This window comes from Jaculus jaculus, chromosome 1, assembly GCF_020740685.1.
Source record: "Jaculus jaculus isolate mJacJac1 chromosome 1, mJacJac1.mat.Y.cur, whole genome shotgun sequence".
NCBI lineage: Eukaryota > Metazoa > Chordata > Mammalia > Rodentia > Dipodidae > Jaculus > Jaculus jaculus.
This window is the reverse complement of record NC_059102.1, coordinates 290,896,756-290,913,616: the sequence shown is the minus strand read 5'-3', so window position 1 is coordinate 290,913,616 and position 16,861 is coordinate 290,896,756. Positions and strand designations below refer to the sequence as shown.

Genomic DNA, 16,861 nt, shown 5'->3' with positions numbered 1-16,861 from the left:
TGGATCTGTAATATATTTTAAAATCAGGTATGGTGATACCACAACCTTATTTTTGTTGTTCAAAATTGTTTTGGATATTTGAGGGTTCTTTTGTTCTTTCACAGGAATTTTAGATTTTTTTTTTAATTTCCATGAAGAACTCCACTGGAATTTTGATGGAGATTGCATTAAATATGCTGAAAAGAATGTGTATTCTGCAGCATTTGGATGAAATGTTCTGTAGATATCTTGTTCTATGACCTCATTTAATCCTCATTTAATGCTTTTTGTTTATTTTTTGCCAGGATGACCTGTCAATTAATGAGAGTGGGGTGTTGAAGTCACCTACTACAACTGTGTTTGGTAGTATCTGTGACCTTAATTCTAATAGTGTTTGACTAAATTGGGGTCCCCCCCCATGTTAGGTGCATATATGTTTAGGATTATAATGTCCTCCTATTCGAGTGTTCCTTTAATCAGTATAAAGTGATCTTCTTTATCTTTCCTCACTAATGTTTGTTTGAAGTCTACTCTGTCAGATATTAGTATATCAACACCTGCTTGTTTTCTAGGCCCATTTGCTTGAAATACTGTTTTCCAAACTTTTGCCCTAAGATAATGTCCATCTTTTATGGAAAGGTGGGCTTTTTGGAGACAACAAATAGAAGGATACTGCTTTTTTTAAAAAACAAAATTTTTTAATATTTTATTATTAATTATGTATTTATTTGAGAGAGAGAGTGAGGCAAATAAACACAGAGAGAAAATGGGCACACCAGGGACATACAGCCACTTAAACAAACTCCAGACACATGCACTCCCTTGTGCATCTAGCTTATATGGGTACTGGGGAATTGAACCGAGGTCCTTTGGCTTTGCAGGCAAGCACCTTACCAACTAAGCCATTGCTCCAGTCCAGGACCATGCTTTTTAACCTAGTCTGCAAACCTGTGACTTTTTGTTGGGGCTTTGAGGCCATTGATATTGTTATTATTGAAGTGTGCATATTTATTCTTGCTATTTTTCTTGTTTTGTAGTTCTTCTGGTTTTACCTTTGCTCTTTTGTATTAACTAGTATTTGAGTAGGGTTTGTTTTTTCCAGGTTCTTTATGTGTGTGCTTTTCTTTCTCTTCAACATGGAGGATCCTTTCAAGTATTTTCTGTAGAGCTAGTTTAGTATTCATATATTCCTTTAGCCTGTTTTTGCGTTGGAATGCCCTTATTTTTCTGTCAATTTGGATGGATAGTTTTGCAGGATAAAATAATCTTGGTTGGCAGGTGTTATCTTTTAGAACTTGGAATATATCATTCCAAGCCCTTCTGGCTTTTAAAGTTTATGTTGAGTAATCTGCTGTTATCCTGATGGGCTTGCCTTTATATGTGACTTGATTTTTTTCTCTTTGATTTCAATGTATTTTCTTTGGTTTGTGTGTTTTGTAGTTTAATTATAATATGTGAGTGAGAGTTTCTGTCCTGATTTTGTCTGTTTGGCATTTTGTTTGGTTTTTTGTTTTTGTTTTTTTTTTTTTTGGTTTTTTGAGGTAGAGTCTCACTCTAGCCCAGGCTGACCTGGAATTCACTATGTAGTCTCAGGGTGGCCTTGAACTCACGGTGATCCTCCTACCTCTGCCTCCCAAGTGCTGGGATTAAAGGCGTGTGCCACCACGCCCAGCTCTGTTTGGCATTTTGAAGGCTTCCTGTATCTGCATTGACATCACTTTCCCTAATTGGGGTATGTTATGTATGATTTTGTTGAAAGTGCCTACTATGCCTTTAGAGTGAAATCCTTCTCTTTCTATTATGCCCTCAATTCTTATGTTTCATCTCTTCATCATGTCCTAAATGTCTTGGAATTCCATTCATGCCTTCCTATTAGCTTGCTTTTCTCTTTGTTGGACTGTATTAGATCTGCCACCTGGTCTTCTAGTTTAGATATTCTGTCCTCTCATTGATCCATTCTACTGGTGAGACTTTCTACAGAGTTTTCTATTTGACTTCCTCCGCTTTTCAATTCTAATATTTCTGACTGGTAATTTTTCATTATTTCTGTTTCCTTACTCATATCTTTTTTTTTTTTTAATTTTTTTTTGTCCATTATTTATTTATTTATTATTTGAGAGCGACAGACACAGAGAGAAAGACAGATAGAGGGGGAGAGAGAGAATGGGCGCGCCAGGGCTTCCAGCCTCTGCAAACGAACTCCAGATGCGTGTGCCCCCTTGTGCATCTGGCTAACGTGGGACCTGGGGAACCGAGCCTCGAACCGGGGTCCTTAGGCTTCACAGGTAAGCGCTTAACCGCTAAGCCATCTCTCCAGCCCTCCTTACTCATATCTTATGTTGACCTCCTTATTTCATTAAGTTGGTTTCCATGTTCTCCTTTAGGAGTTTGTTTTCTTCTTTGGCTTCTTTGCATATAGATCTTGTCAGTTTTTAAAAATCTTTGTTAGGGATTTCATCTAAAACCATCTCATTGGGGCGGGGGGTGGGTAATTTCTGATATATTCATAATTCTTGGTTGGATTGTATTACCTTGAATTTTGTGTTTCTTGTATTATAATGTATAGATTTTTGCATCCTAAATTAATTTGATGTTTGGGTTTTCTAATTATCTGCAGGACTCTTAGCCATGTAAATACAACTTTATATATCTTCAGAATAGGAGACTAAGGTGCCAAGTATAGCTTTTATACTCTAAGAAAAGATCAGAAGTGACCCTAGATGTTGAGTTTTCCTGCTATTCAAGTATTCTAGTAGACAGGGTAGACCAATTTACTAGAAAATTCTAAAGTTCAACTGAGCAGTATACACATTCAATCCAAACTAGCCCAGAATATTTATGCAAGAGTGAGGATTAAAACAAACAGTTAATCTATGAAAACCAAAGACCCTTAGGGTGTGTGTTGTCCCACACCCTTAATCCTGTTAACTGGGAGGTTGAGATTTCTGGTCTGAAATGGGTTCCAGGTCAGCCTGGGGCTGAGTGAGACCCTGCTACCAACAATGACAGAAGAAAGACAAAGGCCCTATGAATCAGGAAATGCCAAAGGCAGCAATAAACACCAAAATACAGCTTATATGAGAATAGTACAGCCAACCAAGAGTATGAAACACAAAACCTGCCCTGACATGGAAAGAGAAATTAGCACTTTCAGTGCAGACCTATGTACCTGCTTTTGTGTAAGCAGATCCTATTCCTATTTAGGAAGGGTTCCAATTTCACCAATGCTGAGTGTCCATCTTGATCCCTCCCTGTTGCACTGTGGATCTGGTATTCTGATCAGCATTTCTGGGGTGAATGAGTTCTCTGGAGGTTCATGGCACTGATGGTTGGGGATGTGATGCTGTGCAAGATGCCATGCCTGGAGTTGCATCACAGCTGCTCTGCTGGCCCTGTTTGTGTTCTCCTTCAGCCGCTGTTGAGCTGGTCCCTGCTTGTCTTTACTTTCATGTTTCTTGACTTTGCAAGGATGCTGATGTGAGTGGACAATCCCTCCCTCAGGTATCTGCTCCTGCGGCTGTGTGCTGGAGGCCAGGTAGGTGGGTGGCGGGCAAGGGTACTGGGGCTGCTGGCGCCATGGCAGGATTCTGGCCGGTTTTCCCCTTTCTGGAAGATCTTAGTCTCTCCTGCTTCTCTGTTGTGTTGATAATGACTTATACTCCTTCACTTTTCAGTAAAAGAGTGTATTTTGCTATTTTTCTGCTTATTTCCTTCCCTATACTGCCATTTTACCCAGAAGTCCCCAGTTCTTTTCTAGCTATGTTTCACTAGACACTCGGAAGCCTCTCAATCTATCTGCTTGCTCCAGAAACTTCTCATGGAGACACATTGTTATCATTCTTATTACATTCGCATTGACATTTTCTTTTTCAGTTAAAATTTTGCCAAGATTTTGTTTGTAATATTGAAGAACCTGGACATGGCTTGATAGCCTAAACTAAGTTGTTTAATTTATGATCTATACATTGCAGTATTATACTACCATTAAAATATATTATTGGCATGGAAAGATACATCTGATCTACCACCAGTAGGGGGAATAGAGATTATAAAATGGCACATAATCCTACTGATATTATGTTTACATGCAGAATAATAAATAAAAATGACATTTAAAATAAAATGCCAAATAAAAATGGCATTCAACAAAATGTTAACCTTTGTTTCCTCTGGGTGGTTGCTTATTTGGCTTTTATTTCTTTTCTTCCTTATAACTAGGTGTAGTGGATATGACTTCTATAAGACAGAATAAAGAAATGTCACATTTTTGGGCTGGAGAGATAGCTTAGCGGTTAAGTGCTTGCCTGTGAAGCCTAAGGACCCCGGTTCGAGGCTCGGTTCCCCAGGTCCCACGTTAGCCAGATGCACAAGGGGCGCATGCGTCTGGAGTTCGTTTGCAGAGGCTGGAAGCCCTGGCGCGCCCATTCTCTCTCTCTCCCTCTATCTGTTTTTCTCTCTGTGTCTGTCGCTCTCAAATAAATAAATAAATAAATAAAAGAAATGGAACATTTATTTTTTTGCTAATAAGCTAAGATTTAAACTTCCAACTGCAGAGGAAATTTAATTTCAGACAATACTGAAACCTTTTTCCCCCTCAAATTCTTCACATTTTGTAAGTGTCCTGTGAATTTTGTTAAGATTCAGGCTTTTTTTTTTTTTTTTTTAAGTCATCTGGCTTTGTTCCATACTGTTTGCCACATGATTGATATATCTACAATTCAAGTCACATCATGCTTTGCAATTGAAAAGCTAATCTGCATCTGTATCAAGCTTGTGTTTTGGGAGCTCCTGCAGACATTGTCTCATGTTACATGTGCTCCTTGCATTTGAGAGCTCAAGTCTCCTTATTTCCCCTCACCTTGTTTTTTTTTATTTATTTTTTAAGTTTCTATTAACAACTTCCATGATTATAAAAAATATCCCATGGTAATACCCTCCCCCCCACTTTCCCCTTTGAAACTCCATTCTCCATCATATCCCCTCCCCATCTCAATCAGTCTCTCTTTTATTTTTATGTCATGATCTTTTCCTCCTCTTATGATGGTCTTGTGTAGGTAATGTCAGGCACGGTGAGGTCATGGATATCCAGGCCATTTTGTGTCTGTGGGGAGCACGTTGTAAGGAGTCCTACTATTCCTTTGGCTCTTACATTATGTCCGCTACCAGCAGGGTTTCTCAGTGACCTTGCTGCTCAAGTATGAGGAATCAGCAATAGGGTCTTGCCATCTACTCCTGGTGTGAAACCAAGGACCTTGGCAATGGCCCATAATGTTTTGGGGGCATCAGGGACCTCCCTGGCCAACAACTCACTGGAAGGTATCCCATCCCTGTAACTGAAAATTTTCTAGTAACGATCAACAGCTCCTGAGTGTTCCATTGTCCAAAAAAGTAGGTTTCCATATGACTTATTTATATACTCTTAGATTTTGATTAGCCCTCCCTCCACCTTTCCTTTATTCAATCTCTTCCCCTGACCTCACTTAGGCCTTTTCACTCACATTAATCTATTAAAGAAGACTTTTTTTTTATTTCGAGGTGGGGTCTCACTCTGACTCAGGCTGACCTAGAATTCACTATGTAGTCTCAGGGTGGCCTCGAACTCTCGGCGATCCTCCTACCTCTGCCTCCTGAGTGCTGGGATTAAAGGCGTGCGCCACCACGCCCAGCAAAGAAGACTTTTTGAAATTAGGTTACTTGCTGGAGTATATCTTGAAATAATCATATGAAGCCTGACTCAGAAATATGTATTTTCTCTCACATAGACTATAGATTTCATGTTAATATTTATATATGACATGAAATCAAAGAGGGGTAGGAGGAGACTAGCAGGAGAAAGGAAGAGGAAGAGTGAGAAAGGCCAAGCGTCGTCAGGATGCCTGATGTACTTGAAAGACTTTGTCTCTGAAACACAGCACTAAGTACCATGAAGGCACACACAGCAAGACATAGTGAGTTGTTTTTTGTTGTTGTGGATATTGGGAAAGGGATGGGAAAAAACTCCCTGGAGGCATGTGGCTCCGGGAAGTGGGGTGCTTGGAGTTTGGAGTCACTGGGGCTATCTCAGTATGACCCACAGCATAAGAACTGGCGGAGTCTCTGCTACAGCGTGGCTTGGTCCGTCCTGACTGTAGGGCTTTGCCTGGAATTCCTCTACCAGGCCTCTGTGAGGCAGCTCTGAGCAGACAGGCAAAGGCGGAGAGCGCTGCTGCTGTGGGCCTGGAGCTGAGAGGAAGGCCCTGGCTCGCCACTCTAAGCTCTCCTGAAATATGTTGAGGTACTCTTTGTTGGCCCCAGAGCTGTCTGTCCCAAAGGCTTTCAGAACAGGCGAGATCACTAACCTCTAAGACAGCAGCAGGTGTGGCTGCAGGCTGTATTCCTCAGAGCACTCCTACTGCTCATTACCCATCTGCTTCCTCATCCCTGCTTCCTCCACCCGCCCCTGGGACAAGATGCTGTCTGCACTGTCCATGTCATCAGCAGCTCCCTGCCCAACCACCCCTTTAAAACTGAGGTCTGGAGGTTTGATCGTCTGTGGCTCTTGCTAGAGTTATTCCAGATTGGCTGCTTAGATATCACCACCTGAATTGAACAGCATCCAGGTATCCAAACCCACCAGTGGGTGTTGTCTCAGCATCCAACCTGCCTACAGCAAAGAAATTCTGGACTATGTATGACAGACTCTGATTTTCCAGGGAATGATGTCAAGGGGCTGCCTTAAAAAAATATTTATCATTTATTCTTATTTGAGAGAGAAGACAGAGAGACAAAATGAGAGAGACAGAGACAGACGGAATGGGCAAGCCAGGGCCTATTGCCTACAAATGAACTACAGATGCATGCACCACTTTGTGCATCTGAGGATTGGAGGAATATATTCTAGTGTCGGAACCAACACAACAACCATTTGTCCCCTTGACCAATTTCTCTTTAAATCAGCATTCCATCAGGCAGACAGGTGCCACAGTAAAGAGTCTTGAGAGTATCCCTGTGACCAGATAATGGAAAATAAATCTCACCATGTGTGGCTCTCTGGGGGAAAGGGTTAGCAGTCAGCTCTTCCTTCATCCGAGCACGCTGCCTCCTGCTCTGAAGGCTGACCTCATAGTTGTCATCCCTAGCCTGGCCTGCTGAGGCTTACTTCGAACTCAAAGCCCCAAACTCAACCTAGAAACAAGTCTTGTCTTCCTCTCAGTGACCTGGACCAGCTCTGCCCCTTTTGGCATCTGCACTGGAGTGGCATGTGTGGCAGAAGACAGAATATGGGCAAAAGCCCTAAGGATTGCCGTCCACGCATTACTATGGATTGAACCCCAGACCTCACACACACTAGTCAAACACTCTTCCCCCGGGGCTACTTCCAGTCCTTTAATTTTTGAGACTGAGGTCTTGATATGCTCCCTAAGCTGGTGTCAAATTTACAATCCCGCCTCGGTAGCTGGAATGCTAGGCTTGCGTCACCACGCCCACCCCTCATGCCTTTAAATTTCAGATCTAACTGAAGGGCTTGATGACAGCCGTAGCCATAAGCAGCATACAGCCATGGTGTAGGTCGACTTCTGAGTTCTGTTCAATCATGTTGCTTAGTTTCTTTTTATTAATGCTTATTATTATTATTAACAAGTTGTTTCATATGGATACATCATTGTGTTGGTACCCTCTTTTCCCTCGTCCCTGCCCCTATACCTTTGGGGTCGCTCCTCAGTGGGGTTGCAGGTATTGCCCATGAGGTTGTGGTTTATGCATTGTGGGAGCAGCAGTTATTTCTGGGGGGGAGGCAATGCCTCTGGGCATGATGTCTCAACCTGTAGCTCTTACAGTCTTTCCGCCCCCTCTTCTGCAAGATGCCCTGAGCCATGGTGGGTGAGTTTTAAGTCTACTTGAGTGACAAGCTCTTAGGAGCCTCTGGATCTCTGCTTTGGTAGGTGTTGAGTATCCTCAGGGTCTCTTACACCCTGGCACTGATTATCAGGAATAGCATGGAAGCAGCACTCTTGCTTGTCTCGCCAATTCCTCTGTGGATTCAGCTGAGGTTTGGCTGAAGTGTGAGGGGTAGTTTATCTCCTTGGGTCTCAACTACCTTCTGAAAAAGAAGAACAGATTCTCCAATGGAGAGTGAAGTCAGCATAGTTTAAATGGGATAAGCATTATTAATTTAGGGAGAATTTGATGTAACTCCCCCCCTTTTTTTAGCCAAAGATAGTGATAGTTTGGCCCTGGAGAGTGTCTTTGTTGCCATAGAATTCTGATCTACTTCCCAATTCCAGATACAGGATCCTTTACACTGAATGGATCTCTTAACCAATCAGAAAGCCATTGGTTACCCACTGAGGCTGTTTGATTGTTGATGAGGTGCAAAAGCAATCCAATGAGAAGTCTTTTCAATAAGTGGTTGAATTTTAATAATTAGCTATTTCTATGCACAATTATTTAATTCCATTTGACACTGTAAAAGTAATTCTTGCTGCACTATAGACATAGATGTGAAAGCCAAAACTACAAAGACTTATAAAGAAATAAACTCCCTTTAGAATTCGAAAAAGAAAAAAAAAACAACAACAACAATAATAAAAAGCAGCCCAGAAAGCTCAGGTTTGGTTAGGTGAGGAATCGCTGTGGCTTCTGTACTTCCCCGTGAAGAGGGGCCTCCTTAGTTCCGAACTCTCTGGACTTAACGCCCAAAGGGATAGCTTTCAGACTGAGACTCTGAGACTCTTATCAGATTTTTTTAATCATTCAGGGCAAATTTTCCTGACACACTAAATGATAGAAAACAGTACCCCAGCCTCTACTTTGTGTGTGGGAAGACACTTGTGTGTCTCTGACAACTGGGAGCCTCAGCCACGGGTGCCTTACTTTTGTCATCATTACTGCCGCTTGCTCTGCTCTTCTGTGTTGTAGAAATTTTTTTTTTTTTTTTTTTGAGGTAGGGTTTTACTCTAGCCCAGATTGACCTGGAATTCACTATGTAGTCTCAGGGTGGCCTCAAACTCTTGGAGATCCTCCTACCTCTGCCTCCCAAGTGCCCATTGTGACATTTGCCCAGAGGAATATGAATACTTTGTTTTTTGAATAGGGATGATGTTCCTTAGTGCCAGATCTTTATAATTTTATCCTTAACATTATATTCACAAACCTCTTTTTAAGGTTTTTATTATTTATTTACTAGCAAGGAGAGAGCAAGGGAGAGAGAGAGAGAGAGAGAGCAAGCATGGGCATATCTCTTACCCCTGCAAAGGAACTGCAGACACATGCACTACTTTGTGCATACGGCTTTATGTGTGTGCTGGAGACTTGAACAAGGCCAGCAGGCTTTGCAAGCAAACACCTTTAGCTAATGAGCCACTTCTTTAGCCCCACTAACCTCTTAAAGCAAGTGAATTGGAATTTTGGGTTGTTTTAACACAAAACCTAATGCAAACTTTCTGTGGATACTGTTGAGCTCTGCCTCAACATCTACCCTCAGGACCAAAGAACCATGTCTCTGGTAAGAAGCTGTCACGTGGGCATGGAGCTGCCTGCGTATTCAGAAGGAGAAGGACAGGATCTTTGTGGCTGCATGAGGAACAGTGGCCTTGCTTCTAGATGACCTTCCCTGTATGTTTTAAAACAACTTAAAAGCTTTTGATATGCATAACTTAAAGATCATAAACTTCAGGCAATAACTTTTTTTTTAAATATTTTATTTATTTATTTATTTGAGAGTGACAGACACAGAGAGAAAGACAGATAGAGGAAGAGGGAGAGAATGGGCGCACCAGGGCTTCCAGCCTCTGCAAACGAACTCCAGATGCGTGCGCCCCCTTGTGCATCTGGCTAACGTGGGACCTGGGGAACCGAGCCTTGAACCGGGGTCCTTAGGCTTCACAGGCAAGCGTTTAACCGCTAAGCCATCTCTCCAGCCCAGGCAATAACTTTTTATTATAAATTTATTTTAAAATTATTAGTGAGATCATAGCTTGTTTTATTTTGTGCTATAAAATGAACAGTACTAAATGACTCATAGCCTTAGAAAAAATATGTTAAAGAAATGGTTTATAATATCAGATCTCCTCTTTTTTCCCCCCAAAATTATTTCATTGTTTTCTTTTTTTTTTTTTTTTTTTTTGGTTTTTCAAGGTAGGGTTTCACTCTAGCTCAGGCTGTTCTGAAATTCACTATGTAGTCTCAGGGTGGCCTCAAACTCTTGGAGATCCTCCTACCTCTGCCTCCCAAGTGCTGGGATCAAAGGCGTGCACCACCATGCCCCACTCATTTTCAAATGGTAAAACCAATTCCAATTAACATTAAATTAGCTTACTTGTTTGGACATCAAATTTCCACATAAGCAGCAATTTGAAGATTAAATCTTGAGTCAGATAGAGGGGTACATGCCTGTAATGCCAACACCTGGGAGGTGAAGAGAGGAGAAAAACGAGTTTAAAGCCTATCTGAGCTACATAGTGAGTTTGAGGCTATGCTAAGCCATATGAAATCCTATCACAAAAACAAAAATAGAAAGAAAAGCAAAATAAATCTTAAATCTTAATGCAATTGTATAACTCTACACTAGGTCTATATAAAATAATAAGATCCTCATTGTAAATTGAGTCTGTCTCATACAAATTATCATCAATCTCCTACAAGTTATCTTCCACAGTATGCATTGATGTATTCATACAGTTAACCTCTATCCAGTTTTTTATCTATCTTTCTCATTTTGACAGGCTTGCTCCCATCAGGTCTCAGAGCACCATTCTCTGGGTTCCCCCCCCCCCCACCCCGGTTTAACATTCCTGTTTCTACTCCAATGTAACCTGATCTTAAGCACTTTAACAATGTTGCTCCCGGCAAAGCTCTAAGATACCAATAGCCATGTGCAATCAGCCTCCAGATTCCTCTTTAACTTTCTGAAACATATTCTATCACTTGAGCCCAGAGCTCACTATTTGGCTAGTCTAGCTAACTCGTTTGCCCCAGGGGTCTCCTGTTTCTCCCTCCATGTGCTGGGATACAAGCAGCTGCCACACCCGCCTGGCACTGACAGGGCGCTGGGGTCTGAACTCGGGTCCTCAGCGTCATGCTGCAAGTGCTTTACCCACTGCGCCATCAACCCAGCTTTCCTTTTCCTTGCTTTTCCCATTCAACGGCAGATACACCGTGAAAGTGTACAATCCCCTGCTTGCTCTCTCTTCCAGACCTTACAGTAAGCCATTCTGTTTTGTTCAGATGGCAAAGGACTGGACGGTGCCATGCATGATGATGTATCACCTTTAGTCCCCTGACTCAAATGCGAACCTAGCGTAGTAAAACTCCACTCGCTCAGAAGTAATGCTCTGCCAATAACCTGGACATCCTTTAGTCCAGACAAACTGACCTATAAGATTTTAACCGTCATCATCGGTGTTGCCGTCAGTTTCTCCTTGCTTTGGCAAACATCCAACCACTGGCAGCTGGTGGAAGGAAAGGATTTATTTTGGATTAAAGAGTCAAGGGGGAGCTCCATGTTGGCAAGGCAAAGTATGGCATGAGTACAGACTGGACATCACCTCCTGGCCAATATCAGGTGGACAATAGCAGCAGGAGAGTGTGCCAAACACTGGCAAGGGGAAGCTGGCCAGCAATAAACTGTCTTGAGGAGGACCCAATTCCCAAATTGCCACAGCTGGGGACCTAGGATTCAGAACACAAAAGTTTATGGGGGGACATCTAATTCAAACCACTACAGTAGGGTATTGAGAAGCATTTAAGTCACTTGTGCTATCCAAACTTTGCTTAATGATCTCATCTAGAGGAGTAAAGTAACTGCATGATTTTGTGAATTTGGAATGAATGTTTGATTATTTTGATGAGGAATTTCTTTTTCTTTTTTTTTAAATTTTTAAAAAAATTTTTATTTATTTATTTGAGAGCGACAGACACAGAGAGAAAGACAGATAGAGGGAGAGAGAGAGAATGGGCGCGCCAGGGCTTCCAGCCTCTGCAAACGAACTCCAGATGCGTGCGCCCCCTTGTGCATCTGGCTAACGTGGGACCTGGGGAGCCGAGCCTCGAACCGGGGTCCTTAGGCTTTCATGGGCAAGCGCTTAACCGCTAAGCCATCTCTCCAGCCCAGGAATTTCTTTTTCAAAGCATCTTTTGGAACATTTTTGTTGTGAATTGTCTCAATTTCACTTCACTCTAAATTGTAAAATTTAGAGCTGGAGAGATGGTTGAGCAGCTAAGGTGCTTGCCTACAAAGCTGAAGGGCCCAGGTTGGATTCCCCAGGACTAGATACCCAAGCTAGATACACAAGGCGATGGATGTGCCTAGAGCTTGTTTGCAGTGGCTAGAGGCCCTGGTGCACCCATTCTCTCTCTTTCTCTATTTGCCTCTCTCTCTCAAATAAATATATAAAAATAAAAATATAAAATGTAAAATTTAAGTCCTTACATGTGACTAGCTTTGTGGTTTGAAAGATGAGATTAACACTTGTTTTGCTTGGTGTTTTTTCTTTTTAATTTTTTTTTTTTTTTGAGATAGGGTTTCATGTATCCCAGACTGACCTCCAACTCATTAAATAGCCAAGGATGACCCTGAATTTCTAATTCTTTTTCCTCATCACCAAGCTTTATTGATGGGTGTCTAGAGTTGAACTCAAGGTTTCTTGCATGCTAGGTGACCACTCTATCAACTGAGCTACATCCTCAACCCCTGCTTTGTAGTATTTCTTTTTTTTTTATATATCTGTTTATTTATTTGCCTGTGTGTGTATGTAGTCACACATCAGGGTTTCTTGCTGATGCAAATTAACAGAACACCTCTCTGGCTCTATGTGGGTGGCTGTGGAATTGAACTCTGGCTGGCAGTCTTTGCAAGCATGGTCCTTCAGTCTCCAGAGCCATCTCCCCAGCCCCTGTTGTATTTCTAATCCAAGTGCAGTGACACACATAGGAAGAGTGAAGGAAGATCAATTTCAAGTAAGTGTTGGAGCCTGGCAGATCAAGTAGCAAAAGTGTTGAAGTTTTTACAAGCAGACATGTGGGAAGGCTGTTCTTTTCTTAGACCTAGACAACCTGCTAGTAATATTGATCAGGACACAGCTCCTGGAGAAACACTGGAAATTCACTACCAATCTTTCTTCCTGCTGGGGTTTACCCCATGCCTTGTCACTAGTGCTTTAAAATTCCATGAGCATAAGTACATTTAAAAGCTTGTTGAGTGCCTGGAAGTCACTCTGAGCTGAGTAGTGGGACTTGTGCCTATTGTGACAAAGTATGAAAACTAGAATGGCATTTGCTGTTCTGTATTTGGAGTTATTTTGGAGATCAGGAAGGAACTTGTGAAATTATTGCCAAAAGTAGATAAAATGAATTAGGGAAACCTAATTCTTAATCCAACTATTAGTCAAAATTCTTGGAAAAGATTTGGCTGCAGCCAAATCTTGTACTGTGTGTTGTCATCTGTATTTTAACTTTGTGAAACATTCCTTTTGTACCACCTGCATTTGGAATTTGTGATAGAATTAAGGAATTTTGGTTTGACTTTTACTTTTATCTTACTTGTGAATGAAAAAGCAATATTTTTTATGAAAGTTAACAATACCTTTATTAAAAGCGATTTTACAATTTAGTTTTGAAACTCACAAAACTCAAGTTGTTATGATATAGATATGGATATATAATGTTCTTATCTTCTGTTTTTTAGTTCTTTTTAACATCATAGTCAGTAAAGATGAAAAAGCAGTATTTTTAAAATGTAATAGTGTAAGTTTTGGCAGGTATGGGAGCCTATGCTTGTGATCCCAGCACTTGGGAGGTGGAGTAAGGAGGATCAGGGGTTCATGGTCACCCTCAGCTGCACAGCCAAGTCAGCATGGTAGGGTGGAAAACTGGCTAGTGTGCCAGGGCAACAATCTGACTATATGTATTAGTCAAGCCTGGCATGGTTTTAAGAGAGAACCAGGAGAAATAATCATATGACATTATACATAAATAACAAGAAAGTAAGATTATAAATTAATATTTCAACAGTAAAGTGGGAAGAAATGAAAAATAAATTTTTATAAGAATTTTTTAAAATTAAAGGTATCAACCAGAGACGAACAAAGAGATGCAGGGGAGGATGAAGGAGCAGCATTGTTGACATGGAGGAGAGCAGTGGGAAGTCGCTGACTGGGTACTTAGGATAATGGAGCTCTATGGTATTGTTTTGAGACAGGGTTTCCCTTGGAAGCCCAGGCTTCCCTTGAAGTCTTGACCCTCTTGCCTTTGCCTTCCAATGAGCTGGAAATGTCCAGCTTGGATTCTTAAGAAAACAGTGGGGCTGGAGAGATGGCCTAGTGGTTAAGCACTTGCCTGTGTAGCCTAAGGACCCTGGTTGGAGGCTTGATTCCTCAGGACCCATGTTAGCCAGATGCACAAGGGGACACATGCATCTGGAATTCGATTGCAGTGGCTAGAAGTCCTGGCATACAATTCTCTTTCTCCCTCTCTCTTTCTCTCTCTCTCTCTCTCTCTCTCTGCCTCTTTCTCTCTCTGTCATTCTCAAATAAATAAATAAACAAAAAAAATTTAAAAAAGAAAAGAAAACAGTGTACTTGCCTGGTATGAATGTTATCAAGTAATTTATATTATATTGAAAATTAGGAATTTTGCCTGATTTTTTAGTTTATATTCCAAACCTCAACACATGCATTCTATTGTTTGCAATGCTTTTATCAAACATGTTTTAAAACACAGGTGTTTTGAGTTTGGACAGATTGTATTTCATTTTTTTAAAATATTTTATTTATTTATTTCAGAGAGAAAGAGGCAGATAGCATAGAAAGAATGGGCATACCAGGGCCTCTAGCCATTGCAAATGAACTCCAGGTGCATGTGCCACCTTGTGCATATGGCTTATGTGGGTACTGGGGAATGGAACCTGGGTCCTTAGGCTTTACAGGCAAGTGCCTTAACTACTAAGCCATCTCTCCAGCCCCTGGACAGATTTCTAAAGTGGTCCTACATTGTTCAACTTTCAGATGTGTGCTTTATAGTTTGAGTTTGTAATAAACTTACCTTTTGAAGGAATATGAAAACACTCAGTGTTATCTTTGCAATTTGTTTTTGGCTGGTTTGAAAAAAAAAAAAAAGAGGAAGTAGGGACTGCTTAAGGGCAAGGAGCAGTTCCAGTCTTTTTACACACAGAGAAAAGCAGTCCACGTAATTTGGGATGGGTTAATTTCCATGCTTTTAAAGTATATTTTCTGACTCAGACGCCTGGTTCTGAAAACTAAACGTTTACATTTAGAGCACTAGTCTTTACCAGAAGTGTTTTCCTTCTCTTTAATTCCACCTTAACACAGGGGACCAGCCTACATTTTAGCCCCTCCTACCACTGGATAACTTTCTTGAAGTCCGAGCTGAACCGGGATCCTGGCTGAAAGCTAGAGGCTGCGTGAAAGCCCGAGCCGAGGAGTCTCACTACTCTGGGAACTGTAAGCCGCGCATCCACCCCTCCCCAGCCCCGCTTCTCCCTCCGCTCCCCAGCCCTTCGTTCCTAGCTTAGTTGGGAGGAAGAAAGGACCGAGGGGAAACCGCAGTGCCTTTTCGAATGATGCAAGGAGCAGACGCTTCAGTTTCCTTCTAGCCGTGCAAGGTTGCCTTCCTGGGTGTAAGTGCACGCTGGAGTCGTGGATGGATAAGTGGTTTCTAAAGCCCGGCAGTTTAGCATTCCGAAGAGTAGCGAGGTGGCCCTTACTTGTGTCCCACGTGAGGCTGCCAGTGCTTACTGACTCCTGGTCTTAAACTGTTTGACAGTTGAGGATGTTTAAGGACAGGCTTGGTTGACTCACTAACACTTTAATGTAAGAGAAAAGTCCTTCGGTTACTTGTGCGAAGCATTCCTGGCTATTTAACGTGTTGCAGCGACAATACTGAAAACCTGCATGGAGACTGATGAATTCTTATCTGTCCGCCCTGGTTCCTTGGGTGACCGAACACTGCAGAGCTAGGTACTGGAAAAGTTGTACAGTGAAATTGTGAGCGTGAGCACTTCAGTAATTTTTGTTTCAGAAGCAGCAAAGAGGGAAAGCATTAGGTTTTGAAGTGACAGTTACCTATCCTGTTAAAGTCTCCTAAAACTCGTAATGATTTTTAATGTTAAAAGTACTTTTTCACCTCCAAAGCTAGATCAAGAAATCTTCACTCAGGCTAAGGATTTATCCTTTATTTAGCAAAGGTTGATGGAGAGTATTAGATCGGGGTCAATTCTAAAATTCTATTTGCAAATACAATTTGGGGAAGGATTTGTGTTTCTGTTTGTTGAATAAATCTGAAATTATAGCTGGTGCATCATGGGGGAATTTAATGAAATAAACCTGTTAGAGTCTTAAAATTATATCACAATATACTTATATTGTTTAAGTGAAGTTAGAGTTGGAATTTGTTTTCATTGAGTTTAGGAAGAGTTAAAATTTAAATTAAGCAATAGTTGTGAAATACATAGAGAAGTATTTAATTTGTCTTTTCTCAAAGAAGTTTTACAAACTTCCTGTAAGGAAATACATTTTGTGAGACAAGACACTGTTTCTTTTTAATATTGTAACTTAATTTTAAAAGAATATTTTACATTTATTTTTAATTAGGAAAAAGAAAATTATTAAATAACCTTTTAAGCACCTGATAAAGTTTATTTCAAAGAAGTAATTAGGCATATATGCAGTTTTATTCCAGCCCAGGTTGGCCTCAAACTTGCAGCAATCCTCCTACCTACCTCAGCTGAGTCCTGGGATTATAGGACTCAGCCACTGTCCCACGCTTGCTCTGTTATTAATCCATCATAATCTCTCCTCGTGCTGAGAATTAAAAAGCAAAGTCACAAAACTGAATCATTTACATTATTAAAAGTATGTTCTAGGAATGAAAAAGAGGAAGACAGAAT

At 41.2% G+C, this 16,861-nt stretch overlaps 1 protein-coding gene across 1 annotated transcript in view; it reads left to right on the top strand.

Annotated features, from left to right (window-relative positions):
* Positions 1-15,224: 15,224 nt before the first annotated feature.
* Positions 15,225-16,861, top strand: part of Pla2g4a (phospholipase A2 group IVA) — a 184,074-nt gene continuing 182,437 nt past the window's right edge. The window contains exon 1 of the mRNA XM_004659505.3: positions 15,225-15,416. The gene's annotated coding sequence lies outside the window, so the exon portion shown is untranslated. The remainder of the gene's footprint in view (positions 15,417-16,861) is intronic.